Raw genomic sequence first — 17,077 nt, 5'->3', positions numbered from 1 at the left:
CATTAGGGCTGCCTTGTGCCTTCATGCAAGTGATATTTGCATGTGTTCAATTTACCCTTCCTCTCTAAATGAGGACTTTGCTCTACATCTGGGTAACTTTAAAGACCTTTAAGGTCTCTTTCAATTCCAATGTATCGTTTTTAATTTATATAAAAGCCTACTTTTGCCTCAGACACAAGGCCCTAGGCAATTACCAAGGTAAAAATTGACTCTCACTGTGTGTGCAGGTCCATTTTTAAGTTTCAAACAATAATATATGTATAGATTTCTGCAGAAACTCTGTTTTCACTTCAGCTTTGGGTTTTAAAATTCCAATTAATATTAATGATAACTACCTTATTTTTTTAAGTATGTGTGTGATAATATTGATTGTATGAGCTTGAAGTTCATTCTGACTATCTCTAAGTTGCTAAAATTTTTGGTGTCAGGCTATTGGTGGGAATGCTAAAATGCAATTTTATGTGCTCAGCATGTTAATAATCTACATCAGTTGGCTTTCTCTCTGCTGCATTAAGCCTTGAAATGAATATGACATTTATTTGTACACCAAGTGTTGTACACTTGAATGAATGTACACCTTCTCTTTGTTCTTCAGCCTAATCCACTGAATATTTTCTCTTCCAGATTTCTACCAACTAACTGAACCTTGAATATCAGTAGTGCATGGCACATAACCTAAAAAGGATTTAGTTCCAACTACCCTCTAATTTTCATGTGAGTATCTTTAGTAACAGCTTCCTTGAAACAGCCTGCTGGTTTTAAGAGATAATGTTAAATCTCTATTTTAAATTGGTGTCATGGCTTAATTTTTTGTAATGAGAGATTACGGTTTTCAAAAGGGTAGAGTTTACCACAAATATGTGGTTAATAAAGTCCAAATTTTATCTGTTATATGGTATACTTAGAGCAATTCTTCCTGATTAAGCCACTCGCCTGAAATTGTATTTATTCTGTTCAGGGTGTACAAAAGAATCCAAGTAGAATGTTGCACTGACTTGGGCAAGAGTGGTGGAGGCTTTTCTCTTCCTACCCAAAAAGAGCTTAAATGGAGAGACATTTTACTTATTTTTAGCACAGTGCTCGCATATGATAGACATGCAATAAATATTTGTTGAATGTGTCTTTACAGCTAAGGATATGTCTTCTTTAGTCTAAGTCAGGATTATTTTAATTGCAAAGGAAGGTATTAAGATACACTGTGTGAGGCAAAAAGAGAACACAGGGACTCATGACATTACCATTCCAGGTGCTGCTGTCTTGGCGCTTTATGAGTCAAGACTCAAACATGTGACCAGAATTTTTGTTTCTCTCTTTCTCTCTTAGTTTCTTATTTCTGATTCCTTGGTGCTGCCTCCATTTCCTGATGGATGCCAGTAGCTCCAGGATGTCTAGACTTCCAGGTTCAAATCCCAGATTTTCCCTAAACCAATCATTCTGGTCAGGGGTATTAGTACATTGACCAATTTAGTCTTCGTCAGGTGTTCCATCCCTGGATTGTATGTGGATTCATTATTTCCAGGGGTGCCTGATCCCACAGTAGGCAAAGGGGTGGCCCCATTGAGAGAAATATGGGGACGGTTATCGGGAGAAGATTGAATGGACGCTGAACACAAGTAAACCACAGTTATCCTCTACAGATGCTTACACTAAGGCTGTTAAACATTCAGTCAATAGACCACACGCTTGTGTTTTATTATATTTATACAATTATATATATATACAATTTTATTGTATTTTATTTATTTTTTAAAGATTTTATTTATTTATTTGTCAGAGAGAGAGAGACAGCACAAGCAGGGAGAGCAACAGGCAGAGGAAGAAATAGGATCCTTGCTGAGCAAGGAGCCTGATGTGGGTCTCAATCCTGAAACCCTGGGAATCACAACCCAAGCTGAAGACATATGCTTAACTGACTGAGCCACCCAGGTGCCCCTGTATTTTATTTATTTTTAAATGTACATTTGATCACATTTTTATGTCTCTGAAATTGGGTTGTATCATATAATAAGAGACCCTCTTCTGAAAGAAGTAGGTCTTGAACTTGGCATTTCAGTAAGTTTGTGACTCAGGTAAACAAAAAGGAAGAAGAGAGAGATTGTTCTAGAAGGAATAGAAGAGATGGCAAGAAAAAAATTAGACGTAAAAATATGTAGTTTATGAGGAAAGATGCTCCTGGCCAGAATGAGTCATTCAGGGAAAGTCAAGAGTGGAATGTTTTCTCTTTGTTGGAGGCTAGATTGTGAAAGACCCCCAAATTCCAAATAAAGGAGTCTGGGCTCCACATTATGAGTATTAAGGTAATGGGGATTTCTGAGCACAGATTTATTTGTTCAAAGTTATGCTGTTAGAAGATGAGCCTGTAATCAGTGTAAAGAAAGGACTGGGTGGAGAGAAAAGGGGTGAAGGAGATAGAAGAGACAGGGCACAATGTGGAGATGGGGGAGTTGTCATCTATCATTGGAGGATGAAGACAGAGCAAATACTCTGAGAAAGAAATAGAGATGAAACTAATAAAAGAAGAGCAGGTCCATTTCAAGATCGCAATGTAGGAGGATTTTGAACTTACCTCCTCCCACGGGCTCACTGAATCTACAGCTACATATGGAAAAATTTCCTCTCAGTGGGGGGAGGGCGAGGGGAACCAAAACAAAAAGTAACGGAGCAACGCCTACAGATTGGGTGAACAAGAAAAAACCCACATTGAAGTGGGTAGGAGAGGCTCAGACACAATCTTACCACAAACCTCACTCCTGGTGTGTCAACACACAATCAGGAGGGAACTCACAACCCCAAGCTTCTCCCTGAGGAGTGTCAGGTTTGACCCTACATCCGACACCCCAACTTCTAAGACCTGTACCTGAGGGCCAAGCACCCCAAATATCTAGCTTTCAAAGCCAGCAGGGCTTGCCTCCACAAGATCCACAGGACTATGGTGAACTGAAAAACAGTCCTTAAATGGGCCTCACAGACATCCCAACCTGAGGCCCAGCACAGAAGCAGGTGACTGAAAAACATCCAAACTTTCTGTGAAAAAGACTTACTTGCTTATCTTAAGGTGACTGCCTGAGGGGCAGGCCTGTAATTTAGCAAGCATCTAGGGGCCTACTGATATACTCTCCAAAGATAGAAGCCAGTGGGCGCCATCTTTACTTTCTCTCTTGGCCTCACTCCAGCTCACCAGTATCTCCCAGAAAGGAGTTTATACATTTTTTTGGTGCCCTAATTTTTGTGGCTGCAGCCCAGGGGACACCTCTAGATTGCTAGGCACTTGTGGCTGCCGGGCTTATTGTCATGGATCCCACAGGATTATAACAAACTGAGAAAGAGTTCTTAAACAGCTATCACCCCCAGGCCACAGCAGAAAGGCAACCACAAACTGAGGCGCCCAGTCTTGCTGTGATAGAGGCCTATTAGCTTATCTTCGTAGCTGTGGCCTGAAGGGCAGGTTTCTAATTAAACACACATCTAAGAGCCCCGACTTGATGCCTCCAGAGACCGCAGAGGGCTGCTGCTGGCTTTGGGCTTTCCCTCTGCCCTGCTCCAGAGCACTGGAATCTCCCCGAGGAGAGCTGCTACATGTGTCTGCAGCCCTGGTTTCCATGCCTTCCACCTAGGAGAGTCCACTTTATTGCCTGGCTCTGGTGACTGGTGGGGCATGCATTTGGGGTCCCATGGAACTGTAACAAATGGACAGATTGTTCTTGGCTGGCTCCCAGCCACAGAGCACAGTGCACAGACAGACAGCTGAAACACACCCCAGGTGTTCTGTGGAAGACACCCATTTGCTTGTCTTGGGACCTCAGCATGAGGGGCAGGCTTCTGGGTTAGCGCACATCAAGAAACCTACTGAGGGGCTCCCTGGGAATGAAGGCCAGTGGCACCATCTTTGTGCTCTCCCTCTGCCTTGCTCTCTATTTCCAGTATCTTCCAGGGCTGGGCTTGCACACTTACTGGCACCCCAACTTTGGTAGGCTGCTGCTCAGGGGACACTTCTTAATCTCATGGTCCTGGTGGCCCGCAGGGTCTATGCCTGTGGATTTTGTGGGACTGTTACAAATGGAGAAATACTTAGGGCACCTGGGTGGCTCCGTCGTTAAGCATCTGCCTTCAGCTCAGTTCATGATCCCGGAGTCCTGGGATCAAGGATCAGGCTTTCTGCTCAGTGGTGAGCCTGCTTCTCCCTCTCCCTGCTGTTCCCCCTGCTTGTGCACACTCTCTCTCCTTCTCTCTCTGTCAAATAAATTAATAAAATCTTTAAAAAAATGGAGAAATACTTCTGAACCAGTTGCTCTCTACCCAGAGCACAACAATGAGACAGCAGATTAAAACACCCCTAATCTTTTTTTCTGTAAAAGAGGTCTGTTAATTTGTCTTCGTGGCTGTGACCTGAGGGAAGGCTTCTAATTAGACACATTTCCAGGGCTGATTACAATCCAATCCAGAAATCAGGGAGGCCTGCAAGGCTGTTATTATGCTATCTCTCTGCTATGCCCCAGGTGATCAGTATCATTAAGAGAAGGGTTTCTGTGCACGTCTGATGCCCCAGAGTTTGGGTCTGTCACCCAGAGGACGCAATCGTTGATGGTCTTGCTCTGGTACAGAGAGGCTTGTGTTCAACAGGACAGTAGCAAAGAAAGAAACAGTCCTTAACTGGCCATCACTCCCAGGGGTCAGCACAAAGGGAGGAGATAGAAACACTCCTGTCCCAGTCTTCCCCTGGAAGAGGCATGTTTGCATACTTTAAAAGCTGCTGGGAGAGGGTCTGGAGTCCAGTGAGCCTGAATCTTGATGCTGACTGAGCTCTTTACCTTGGGGACACTAACAGGTCTTGGTGCACCATCAAATACTGGGAGCCACTAAAAATAAAGTAAGCTGCTTGGACAGTCACGAAGGTTTGAGAGACCACCAAGAGCTAGGACAGGGTTGAATAATAAGGTTTATCTTCTGCAGGAGGCTACTCCTTCAAGACTGGAAAAAGTGGCTGTTTTATCTAATGCCTGGTAACCAACAGAAAGAGCCAAGGAAAATGAATAAAGGGAAGAATATGTTCCAGATGAAAGGACAAGATAAAACTCCAGAAAAAAACATTATGAAATGGAGGTAAGTGATTTACCTGATAAAGAGTTCAAGGGGTGCCTGGAGGGTTCACTTGACTAAGCATCTGACTCTTTTTTTTTTTTCTTCAGCTAAGACAGCCGAAGAGATGATTTATTGTACATGTATTACATTCAGCCACAAATGAAAACAGAATTAGACCCAAAAGTCACAGGTTCGGGGCAAAGGACCGAAAGGGACTGCTTTGATATGAACATTGTGGGTCTCTCAAAGGTGGTTCTTGCGATCAGATGGTGATGGATGGTCTAGATCCATTGAATTAAGCTCTAGAAAGTAGACATGCAGTCCAACAATTGGTACCAGAGCCCCTGGCCTCTGGTTTTCCTTATTTCTGCTTCTATGGCTCCATGGGTGCACAAGCGCCCAGTCTTTCTACCAGCTTACTCATCTTTCTTTTTTTATGCTTCAGGCTGTGCATTTGCTTCTTCCTCCACCTGGCTCTCATGGTGCAGAGTTTTCCAAGAAGATGGCACTAAAGCCAAGAGCAGCATCCACCTCTTGATTTTTAGCTCAGGTCATGATCTCAGGGTCGTGAGATGAGCCCTGGGTGGGGCTCTGCACTGGATGTGGAGCCTGGTTGGGATTCTCTCTCTCCCTCTTTCTGCTCCCCCACACACACACCCCGCCCCATCTCTCTCTTTCTCTCTGTCTCAGGGGAAAAAAGGCAAAGAGTTCAAACTGGTCATCAGTACATATCCTGAGCTTAGAAGAAGGATGAATGAACAAAGTAAGAATTTCAACAGAGATAGAAAATATAAGAAAGTACCAAAGAGACATCACAGAGCTGAAGAATATAGTAACTAACCTGATAAATATATCAGAGTGCTCAATAGCACACTCAATGTAAATTTAAGATAAGACAGTGGAATTCAACCAATCAGAGCAGCAAAAGGCAAAAAGAATGAAAAAAGAGTGAGGACAGTGATTGAGACTTAAAGGATAACATCAAGCAGAACAACATTAGCCTTATGGGGTTCCAGAGGAGAAGAGAGGGAGAAAACTTGTTTGATGAAATAATGGCTGAAAACTTCCCTAGCCTGGGGAAGGAAACAGACATCCAGATCCAGCAACCCCAGAGAGTGTGAAAAAAGATGAACCTGAAGAAACCACACCAAGACACATTGTAATTAAAGCTTCAAAAGTTAAAGACAAGGAAAGATTCTTAACAGTAGTAGGAGAAAAAGAACTTTTTAAGTAAAAGGGAACCCCATAAGACTACCGTAGATTTTTCAGCAGAAACATAGCAGGCCAGAAGGGAGTAGTGTGATATATCAAAGTACTGAAAAAAGAAACTGCCAACCAATAATACTCTACCAGGCAAAATTATCATTCAGAATTGAAAGAAAGACAAAGGGTTTTCCAGACAAGTAAAAGCTAAAGGAATTCATCACCACTAGACTGGCTTTATGAGAAATGTTAAAAGGACGTCTTTAAGCCAAAATGAAAGGGCACTAATTAGCAACAGGAAAACATACAAAAGTATAAATCTCACTGGTAAAGGTAAATATACAGTAAAATTCAGAATAATCTCATGTTGTAATGGGCTAATAGGTCACTTATAAAACCAATATGTAGGTTAAAAGATGAAAGTGGTAAAAATAACTATATTAATTTATTAAGGAATACACAAGATAAAAATATATAAATTGTGACATCAAAAACATAAAATGTGGTGGGGGTAGTAAAAATACAAAGCTTTAGAATATGTTAAAACCTAAGTTTCAGATATACAGAGGAGTTTTGCAATGAAACAAAACAGAACCCTACCAAATCAATTGCATCTTTAATACAATGTCTTTTTATTCTACAAAGGTTTTCTTTACAGAAGTCTTTGAGGTATTAATGTGAGGTAGTCAGCATGGAGGATAAAAAGGCATATATGACATGTGACTTTTCACCTAAGTCAGTTCCCTCAGAACTGATCTTTAAAATGCATACTTCATCCTCCTGCGTGTTCTTGGAAGGTGTGCTAGATCTAGGCTACGTGGTCTTACTAGCTCTGCATTCTCCCAAAGGCACTTACATCCACCTCTTTCTTGACCTGCTGCAGGCTTAGTAAACTAACTCTGACTAGTTCTGTTGGAAGAGACAGGGAGGGAAATTGCTAGACTCTTTTAAGTCTCTCAATGGTCGGGGCTTTCCGCTGCTCTTCAAGAGTATTCTCAGATCTATCCCCACTGCTTTATTTGGATGGGGATTCCCTGAAGCCCCTCTGAAACTGGAGAAGTCCCCTGGAGCCATGAGGAAATTAGGCACTGGCCTGTACAGGCTGAGAACTAATTAGTGACTTCCTCCTCCTCCCTGCTTAGACTGCTTTAATACAGGCTTTGCTCAGCATGGAGGCTAAGGATCTAAGGCTCAAGATCAGCTCTCTAAGGATCAGGAGGTTAAGCTGCCTAGATTCAAATTCTGTCTCTACCACTTACTGGCTATGAGGAAACTTGCAAAGAAATCTAATTGGTTTGTGACTGATTCCTCACCCATTAAATAGGAATAATTCTAAAACCTATTTATGGGATTGTTGTGAAGTTAAAATGTTTTATTACACATAATGAGCATAAACTCATACCTGGCACATTGTAGGTACCCAATAAATGTGAGTAATTATAATTGTACCATTGTATCTTTTATATAATTTCCATAACATTGAAAAACTATCAAGTCTATAGAAAATATTTAAAACCTACATACTTGTTAAAAAGTTTTATCTACATGATAAAATACTTAACCATAATATCTGTATTTACTTGGGAAAGACACTGAAACTCACTGAGCTTTGTTTTTTCATCTGAGAAACACAAGATTCCTCATCTACTCTACTAAAAATAGCATGTCTGCACATATATAAGCTGAATCCCTCCAGTAATTTAAAAATAATTGCTTCTATACATCTAAAAATGTAGCCCTCATAATCGAGAAAGGTAACTGACATATGGGGAAATTTTACTTCTTTTAAAACAGATAAATTTTTGAGGAGGGAATAGTCTTATAGTAGAGCATACTGAATCAATGAACATAGCTATAGAAAACAATGATTTATTCCAGAAACAAAGTGTTTCTGGAATTTATTCTAAAATAATTTTCTTTTATTTAACCCCTGTTGATATATCTTCAAATCCTACATTATATAATTCTAATCTTAAAGAAACAACTAGAATGTGAATAACTTATCACAATTGGTGCCTATTGAATGAAATATAAAAACCAACTGAAATTAATTCAGAAAAAAAAGGCATCTCTGAGATACATGTCTTTCTGTGAATGACCCAAAAAGTAGAGAAAAAATATGTAAAAAACAAACAGAGTGGCATAAGTTTACAGGAAATATGGGGATAGAGGAACAAATACCACTAGCAAGGAAATAAACATACAAATGCAGAATGTAGAACATTCATGAACATCATGAACTTGGTTTCTTCCATAATCAATGACATGGAAAATAAAAAGACTAAATAGAACTCAGGAGACGTAGTAATCAAACATAATGGATGGAACTTGTGTAGATCTTTTTTTTTTTTTTTAAGATTTTATTTGTTTATTTGACAGAGAGATCACAGTTAGGCAGAGAGGCAGGCAGAGAGAGGAAGGGAAGCAGGCTCCCTGCTCAGCAGAGAGCCCAATGCGGGTTTGATCCCAGGACCCTGGGATCATGACCTGAGCCGAAGGCAGAGGCTTTAACCCACTGAGCCACCCAGGTGCCCCATTTGTGTAGATTTTGATTAAAACTAAACAAAACAACATAAAAAACAATTGTGAAAACACACTTTTGAGACATTTGAGGATTTGAATATGACCTGGGTTTTATACAATTCCAGGTTATTGTTAATGATCTCAGTGTGATAATGGCATTGATATTGTGTAAGAGGTACATCGGGAAGTAAGAAAGGATGAGGTAAGCTGATGTCTGGGGTTTGCTTTAAATACGTCAGCAAAAGAAAAAAAAATATATGTGATATGCATGTGGCCAAATGTTGGTAATTATTAAGTTTTAGCTATGGTTTGGTGGGAGGGCTCTTTTTACTGTTTTCTTTGCTTGTTTAAAATTTTCATAATGTATTAGTCTGGTAGGGCTGCCATAATAAAAAAAAAAAGTCACAGATTGGGTAGCTTAAACAACAGAAATTTATTTATTTACTTACTTATTTTTTAAATTTAAATTCAGTTAATTATCATGTAGTGTATTATTAGTTTCAGAGGTAGAGGTGAGTGATTCATCAGTCTTATATATCACCCAGTGCTCATAACATCATGTGCCCTCCTTAATGTCCATCACCCAGTTACCCGATCTCTCTACTCTCCCCTTCAACAATCCTCAGTTTGTTTCCAATGATTAAGATTCTCTTATGGTCTGTCTCCCTCTCTGATTTCATCTTGTTTTATTATTCCTTCCTTTCTCCCATGATCCCCCAGAAATTTATTTACTCACTGTTCTGGAGGCTGGAAATCCAAGATCAAGGTGTCAACAGGGTTACTCTCTGGCAAGGATTCCTTCCTGACTTGCAGAAACTACCTTCTCTCTGTGTCCTCACATGGACTTTGTGTGTGTGTGTGCACGTGTATCTCTGGTGTCTCTTCCTTTTCTTATTAAGATACCTGGCCTATTGGATTAGAGCTCCACCATTATGACTTCATTTTACTTTACCTCTTTAAAGGCCCTATGTTCAAATACAGTCACTTCGGGGTTAAGTCTTCAACATATGAATTTTGAGTGAACGTAAATCAGTCCTTAACACATGAAATTGAGTTACCTTGTAAAATGACTGATACGTAGTTTTAAACTATTACTGATTTTTTTCTAGTAGGTGAAAAATATTTCAACTGCATGTAATTTTAGCTCATTAAAATTAAATTTTAAAGGTAGAAATTGAGTTTTACCTCTTGTACTTGCCATCAATAATATTTTTGCAGAGTGAATATCATTGATATTAACTTAAGTATCTGAATAATACTATTTAAATTTCTTCTTACAGATATTTCTCTTACAACTGTCACATACTGTAATTTGAGATATGTATCAAAGATATCATAAGGCTATATACGTCAAACTTTAAGTGCACATTTGATAGAATTGAGGAAGGAACAGGGAAGAAACAAAAATCCACTGAAGTTTCAGATCACAATGTCTAAGAAAATGGCAGTGCTGTTATTACAAAATTGAAATAGGAAACTTTGTTATCATGATATGATACTGAGTTCAGGTTGGAATGTTGAGTTAGGAGGATGGGTGGGATCCCATGGCTCAGGATCTTTCAGGGCTAGAGATTTGGAATTTGTGTGGCGACAAGTGGTTTATAATAAGCTTATTCAGAACATAAACAGAAGGAGAGTAAGAGAAGACAGAAAAATGAAAAGATCTGAAGCTAGAACTTTGGAGGACTGCCTACATTTCAGAAAAGGGAAGAGAAAAGGATGGAGATTAAGATGTGTATAGAGAACCAGGAGATACCGAATCATAGAAGCTAACTGAGGAATTGCTTTCTTCCAGGGTTGGCATTATTTTCTCAATATGGAGAAATAACTTTGGACAGACCATTTCCCGTAGGATTTCCTTCAGCTTCTTGATAATTGCTTTGCCTCTACTTCCACCTGTTAGCTATTTCCTTGGGCCTATTTATAACTCCTTGTCCCTCTCCCCAGAAAGTCTGTAGATAGAGAATATTGAAAGAGTATATAAAATCTAGGTATATAAAATGTACACAATTTTGGAAAACTGATCTATGGCATGGGATGTCCAGGAGTCTGGCTTTCTTAAAGTGTTCAACCTGATGGACTACCAAAGGAACCAAGACCTCTAACTAATGGTAACATCAAGTAGTTATCATGTAGCCAATAAAAAAAAATTCTCTAAATTTCTTAGTGGGTGGTGGGGGGGGCCCTTTGGGCAAGAAAGTGAAGGACGAAGAATAAGTTAACTTGATGAATGGTTCAGAGAAGTGAATAATGCTAAGATTGAGTCCAGTGGAGGTGACTATTGATTTCTACGGAAGGAGGTAAAGTAGAATGGTTGGGAAGTCCAGACTCCAGGGGATAGGTGGTGGGTGTGCTGTTCTGAGGCATTCTGCAAAAAGTAAGGGCCAGAATCTGAAGGAATGAGAATATGCAATCATTCATAAAGTCTGAGGCTAAGGGAACATAGACTACAGGTCAATAGTTGAAGGGACGAGCAGAGCTGGTAGGAAATTTTATATTAATATTAATAATTATTATTTAAAGAGTAATTGAGGCCTCAGCCTGAAGGCAGAGACCCAAGAGCCAACAAAGTGGAGGACGTTGAAAACACAAGTAAAAGGTGAAAACTGATAGAGTCCAATCCTGGAGAAGTTGAGAGTTTGGGGTTTAAGGCCTAGGGATTAGCTTTTGCAAAGAGGAATTGTTTCTCAGAAAGAAGACAGAGAAAGAATGGAAAGCTGCGAGAATATCTGTGGAAATTCTGAGGGAAAGTACTTTTCGACTTGGAGGCAATCCTGTCTGTTGACAGTGAGGAGGGGCATCAACTGAGGTCTAGATGGAAAGGATTTAGGATTGAGGAAGAGCATGCCTTGGAAAGAGGATGAAAAGGATGCTAGAAGGGATAAATGCTCTTCTCATATTGTATGAATTCACAATGGATCCAATCCACATACTCTTCTGATGTTCTAGTAACTTGTAACAATTTGGGGAAGTAACAAGGAAAGTAGATGGGAAGAGACTCCTGACAGGGAATGGAGGGAGGACTAGGGAATGAAGTCTCCTGGTGGTAAGGAAATGTGCACTAAAAAAATTTTAGAAACATAACACACACACACACACACACACATGCACGCACACGCACACGCACATATACACACACACACAACTGACCTCCATGGGGTAGGGAGATAAGGGAAGTTGGAATGGAGATAATGGACTGAGAAAATAGGAAGGGGTTCTAGGGATTAAAGGTCATAAAGAAATTAAGAAAGAAAAAAAAAGGAAGCAAGATAGGGAAGGGCAGGAGAGGGGGCTGTGGTGTGAGATAAGAAATCCATATCCTTGGAGTAACGTATTGCCTAAGACAGTCCCTTTTATTGGTAACTAATGAGTTCCTGGAAACATGTTCAAAAGGCAAATGTATAAGGAAAGGAAAACCATGAATGTTATAAATGGCTCTCATTACTACAACAAAGAAATGATTACAGAATTCCTCATTATGATTTCAGTAAACCCTGGCTCCTTCAAGCCTGAGCAGCCTGAGAGGGAAGTGGGAGTTACAGCCTTCCCACCCGCACCCTGCAGTGCCAAGCAGAGAGACACTGGTGTGAGGCCACCCCTTGTCCTGGGCACCTAGGGAGATTAAAGCTGGCTCCCAGGGTCATGCTAGGCAGTGTCTTCGGGACAGAAGAGGAGACAGGAGTTGGAGGTGTCACTACTGGACAGAGGCTATCTGCCGGAACTACGCTACCACCCACTGGGTGGAGTAGGTTTCTGACACTGGAATATGACTCTCCAGCCTCCTTCAAGACGTCATCTGTGGGGATGCAGAGGTTCAGGACCCTGTCATTCTGTCCTCAGTGGTGGGCATTGGGGCCATAAGTCCCCAGCACAACTCAGGCTTCCCCCAAAGCCTGACCTTTTGTTAAGCAGGTAATAGCGCCCCCCATCACTTGGTAGTTATTGTCATCTCTCAGCAGGTGATGGCCCAGAATGGAATTTCGTTGGGGCTGGGGGAGTGGGTAAAATGTAGAGTGTACACTGTGCCAACCATGACTGGTTGGCACAACTGGTTGGCACAACAACTGACACTGTATTTGTCAGTTGAGGACTACTGGGTATGCCAGTGAAATTTGATGAAGAGATGAGGGTTGTCCTAACCAGGAATGCAACTAAAGACAGCTGTTCTCTGTTTGGGTTTAGGGAATAAAATTGTTTTATTTATTACTATTTTTTAAATGTGTGTCTGGTAGATCAAGTCTGTTAGTTAAGTTTTTCAAAACTTGTATATCCTTACTATTATTGTCTGCTTAACCTGACCGTACTTCAGAGAGATTCTGTTAAAATTCCAGCTATGGTAGCATTAGTTCACAAACTGGTCCCTATGTATGGGGGGCAAGGAAAAGCAAAGAGGCCAACCACTCCAGATTTGCAGGCAGCAGATTTATTAAGTGAAGGAACTTACTTTCAAGGCGTGTCTTGGGTAGCCCCAAGATGGAGTAGATCTCCACACCTGCCTACCAGAATCCCATGGAGGCCTTGACTGGGTTCAATCATGTACACAGTCTAGATGGTCTCCACAACACCCTACTCTCTCAAGGCTATGTCCTTGAAAATGGCTCTCACTGTAAACAGTGGGCAAAGCAGACATTCCAAGAACCGGGAAGGGGGTGGTGAGCCTCAAATTGCCCAGGGCAGGCTCTCAGATCTGGAGATTACATCCTCTTGATGACCTCCTCCAACAAGTAGTGTATTTGTCATCTTTTCCTGAAATCTCTACCATTTTTTGCATTTTATATTTTGTATAATTTTAATAGAGTTGTTCTATAGTTTTAATGCAATCAAAAAGCTATAACTTCAGAATATATTATACTATGAACTGCACTCCTGAAATCAGTTAGTAGAAACAAGTATCCTCCTTAATCACTGTATGTATGTGTATATTTATAGTTTTTAGTGATACACTTATTTTTGGCCTTGTTAGAGAATTATACAATAAGCAAGTGATTTGCTATTCATCTAGTAAAAATAGAGAAGGTAATTTAAAAAAATTAAGGTACTTCAATCGTTGAGCATCAGATATGAACTTGAATTTAACAGAAAAATGCAGAATATTTTTGTCTCAATATGCTTAACTTTATGTTTATTCATTCAAGAGCTGTATGTATACATTATGATACAAATGCTAGATTAATATATAAATATTTATTGAATGAAAGTTGAATGTGTAAAGTCAATTTTGTATTCTTGCTTTATATGAGATGATTCAGATTTCAGTTCAGCCAACATATTCATTCATTCAACAGATATTATTTTGTTTTGATATTTTTACCCTTTGATCCCCTTCACCCATTTCTTTAAACTTGGCTTTAAGCTTCAGACTCAAGAGCCCATCTTCTGCAGATCATTTAAGAAAGCACACAGAGTTCCTTTCCCCTCAACGTCTATTCTCCAGTCTGCCATATTTAGATCGGATGGTCTAACCTCCTCCACTTCCAAGTGCTTACCAGCATGGGCAAAAGAGCTTGGACTCTCGAGTCAGCTTGCCTGGGTAAACATTAAAACATTAGCTGTGATTCCCTTCCTTAGAACCACCTTCCATCTCTTCCTTGGAATTTCTGAAAAATCACCTATTCCTTGAAAGTTGCATGTGTAACCCCCTCTCTCACTTCCTTTATTGAATTTGTTTTTGAAAGTCTTTGAAAGTTCACTTCCTGTATGAATGCTTTCCAGCCTGAAGGAGAGGTAGTGAACTTGCCTTCTTTATCTAAATGTGTGATGTCCCATCCTCCATCTCATCGAAAGCCCCTGAAGAACTAACATGATGGGTGGGTTGGGGTGGGGGGAAGTTGCATAAATTGCTTAGATTCAGGGGCGCCTGGGTGGCTCAGTGGGTTGGGCCTCTGACTGTGGCTCCGGTCATGGTCTCAGGGTCCTGGGACTGAGACTGCATCGCATGGGGCTCTCTGCTCAGCAGGGAGCCTGCTTCCCCCTCTCTGTCTGCTTGCCTCTGCCTGCTTGTGATCTCTCTCTGTCAAATAAATAAATAAAATCTTTAAAAAAAGATTACTTAGATACTAGTTTTGTTTTCTGTCTTAACAAAATATTACTGTTTTTACATTATTATAATAAAAATGAAACTATGGCTTCAATTTCACAATTTAGTTAGGGTATTTCACATACTTTTGAATTTTTTTTTTTTAATTTCTTACAGATAAAAGATCTTACTCCTCTGAGCAGCAGGAAAAAAGAAAGCATGTCCCTCCTCCTTCTCTCTCCTCTCTTGCCTAAGGTCTATTTCTCTCTGTTCCTTCTTCCTTTTGCTTGCTCTTAAAATTTGACTTGCCCATTTTACTGGTTAATAGTGACCCAAAAGTAGATAGAGTGAAAAAAAAAAAAAAAATAGAAGAGGGGAGGGGGAATGGATACCTCTTTGTTGTCATTTTACAAGAATCACATCCACTGACATGTTGTGACTTAATGGGCACCACCAAGCACTATTTCACCAATTCTTTCATGGATTACTTCATTCAACAAATACACCATTTGTTATGTGCCTGATATCATACCTATCACTCTTCCTCATTCCTAGAAAACCAAATTATGTAAGTTTATATTTAGGTTTTCTGCTATTGAAACTTAATTTAGGAAAAGAACCACTAGAATTTGACATCTTCTTCTCCCTCCCTTTGCAAGACATAAGTGACTTCGTGTATTTTTGCTAGTTTCTTCTATTTTCTCCAAGGTGTAGAGGAAAAAAAAAAAAGAGCCAAGGTTTAGGTCCCAAGCAAAATGAGGTTCAAATTCTGGGTATCCATGTGAACTTAGAGACAATATACTTTTGTGTTTTTCTCAAAGGAGGGTAATTATATCTATAGCAAAAAGATGTGCAGCTTTGATGAGAAAGGTATGTAAAATGCCTTCCACCAAGGAGTGTTCCTTTCATTATGTTGTTTGTCTTAGTTTATAAACCCTTTGGGGAAAGATTATAAACCCATCAATCTGAATTGCAGTAGTATTAATAATCGATAGAAAAAGTAAACACACAGTGCTAGCAGAGCAAGCAAATGTGTAACCTGAACGCATTTAAGTAAAGCCATTTATTGATTTTGCAACAGGGTACTTCACATGCACTGGGTGTGATTTCAAGGGCAGTTTATTTGCTGTTGTATTGAGCTGGGGAAATTTTGCAGTGAAAATTCAGAAACAGGTATTTCTGAGGCATTTTATTCTCTCGTGGGGGAATTTCTTCTTTCTTTTCTCGTTCAAACAAAAAAAAATTATAGAAGATATTTACATATTAGTATTTGTGAGGTAAAATTGTGGAAAATCCAGGCACTTGCAATGTGGCAGAACTCGGTCCCACGTGACCATAAGCACGTTGTAGGACTTCTCTGAGCCTTGGGTTTTTGAACTGTAAAATTGGCATAACGTGCATGAATCAAGTACAGCGTGTATTTAAAACACCTGGCACATATTGACAGTGTTATTACTTCCCCTCCCAGGTCCCAGGTCCACCTGACTGGCTACAATTATGCCTATAAACACCAGTCGAATGTACCAGGACCCATTGTAGGGTTTCCCGTGGTTCACTTAATTCTCCCATCAAGGCATTTGGTATGTAAAGCTAGCTTAGTTCAGGCCTCCTCTCTTGTCCAAGTCCCTTCCAAAGCCCTGAATCTAATTTTACATGTTCCCTCGAAGAAGCCCCCTACCCCTCACTGTTCAAGTTTCAGGTCCCACAAAATCTGGATTCGCCCTGGATAGGTACTATTGTTCTCCTCATTTTGCAAAGAGGGGTAAAGTAAATTGCCCAAGATCACACAGTTGTAAGTAGTGGAGCGAGATTTTAAAACAGCCTGACCCCAGAGCCCAAACTCTTAGCCAGGCGGGTGCTGGTAATTGGGAGAGGGAGCCAACGGCGGGGCGTAAAATCAGCGCTCAAGTCCCTGCGAGCTGCTAACGCGGGCAGGCTGGGGTCGGAGGGGATCACCCCGCCGAGGCTCCCCGCCCCTTCCTCCCCTTCCCCTTCTCCTTTTCCGCGCCGCCGAGTCGGAACCGCGCTGCTCGCCCGGCGGCCGCCCAGACCGCCCGCTTCCCTTCGGCTGCCCGCGCCGGGCCCCGGGATCGGACCCCAGAACTTTCCCAGGAGGGGAAACTCGGCGGCGAGGCGGGAGGACTCGAAGGTGAGGCGCTCGGCGGGCGGGACGGCGGCGGCAGTGGTGGGGGAGCGGCGCGCAGGTGGGTGCGCGGGTCCCGCGGCAGGTGCCTGAGGCCGGCGGGGCGGGGCGGA

General features: G+C 41.0%; 1 protein-coding gene across 2 annotated transcripts in view; it reads left to right on the top strand.

Annotated features, from left to right (window-relative positions):
• The first annotated feature begins 16,849 nt into the window (after window positions 1-16,849).
• The window catches only part of PLAGL1 (PLAG1 like zinc finger 1), a 108,676-nt gene continuing 108,448 nt past the window's right edge, over window positions 16,850-17,077 (top strand). For both annotated transcript variants that reach the window (XM_032873095.1, XM_032873093.1), the window contains exon 1: window positions 16,850-16,970. The gene's annotated coding sequence lies outside the window, so the exon portion shown is untranslated. The remainder of the gene's footprint in view (window positions 16,971-17,077) is intronic.

Source organism: Lontra canadensis, unplaced genomic scaffold (assembly GCF_010015895.1).
Source record: "Lontra canadensis isolate GAN:19392208 unplaced genomic scaffold, GSC_riverotter_1.0 scaffold47, whole genome shotgun sequence".
NCBI classification, from domain to species: domain Eukaryota; kingdom Metazoa; phylum Chordata; class Mammalia; order Carnivora; family Mustelidae; genus Lontra; species Lontra canadensis.
Note: the sequence above shows the minus strand (reverse complement) of the source record. Positions and strands in the feature narration are given on the sequence as shown.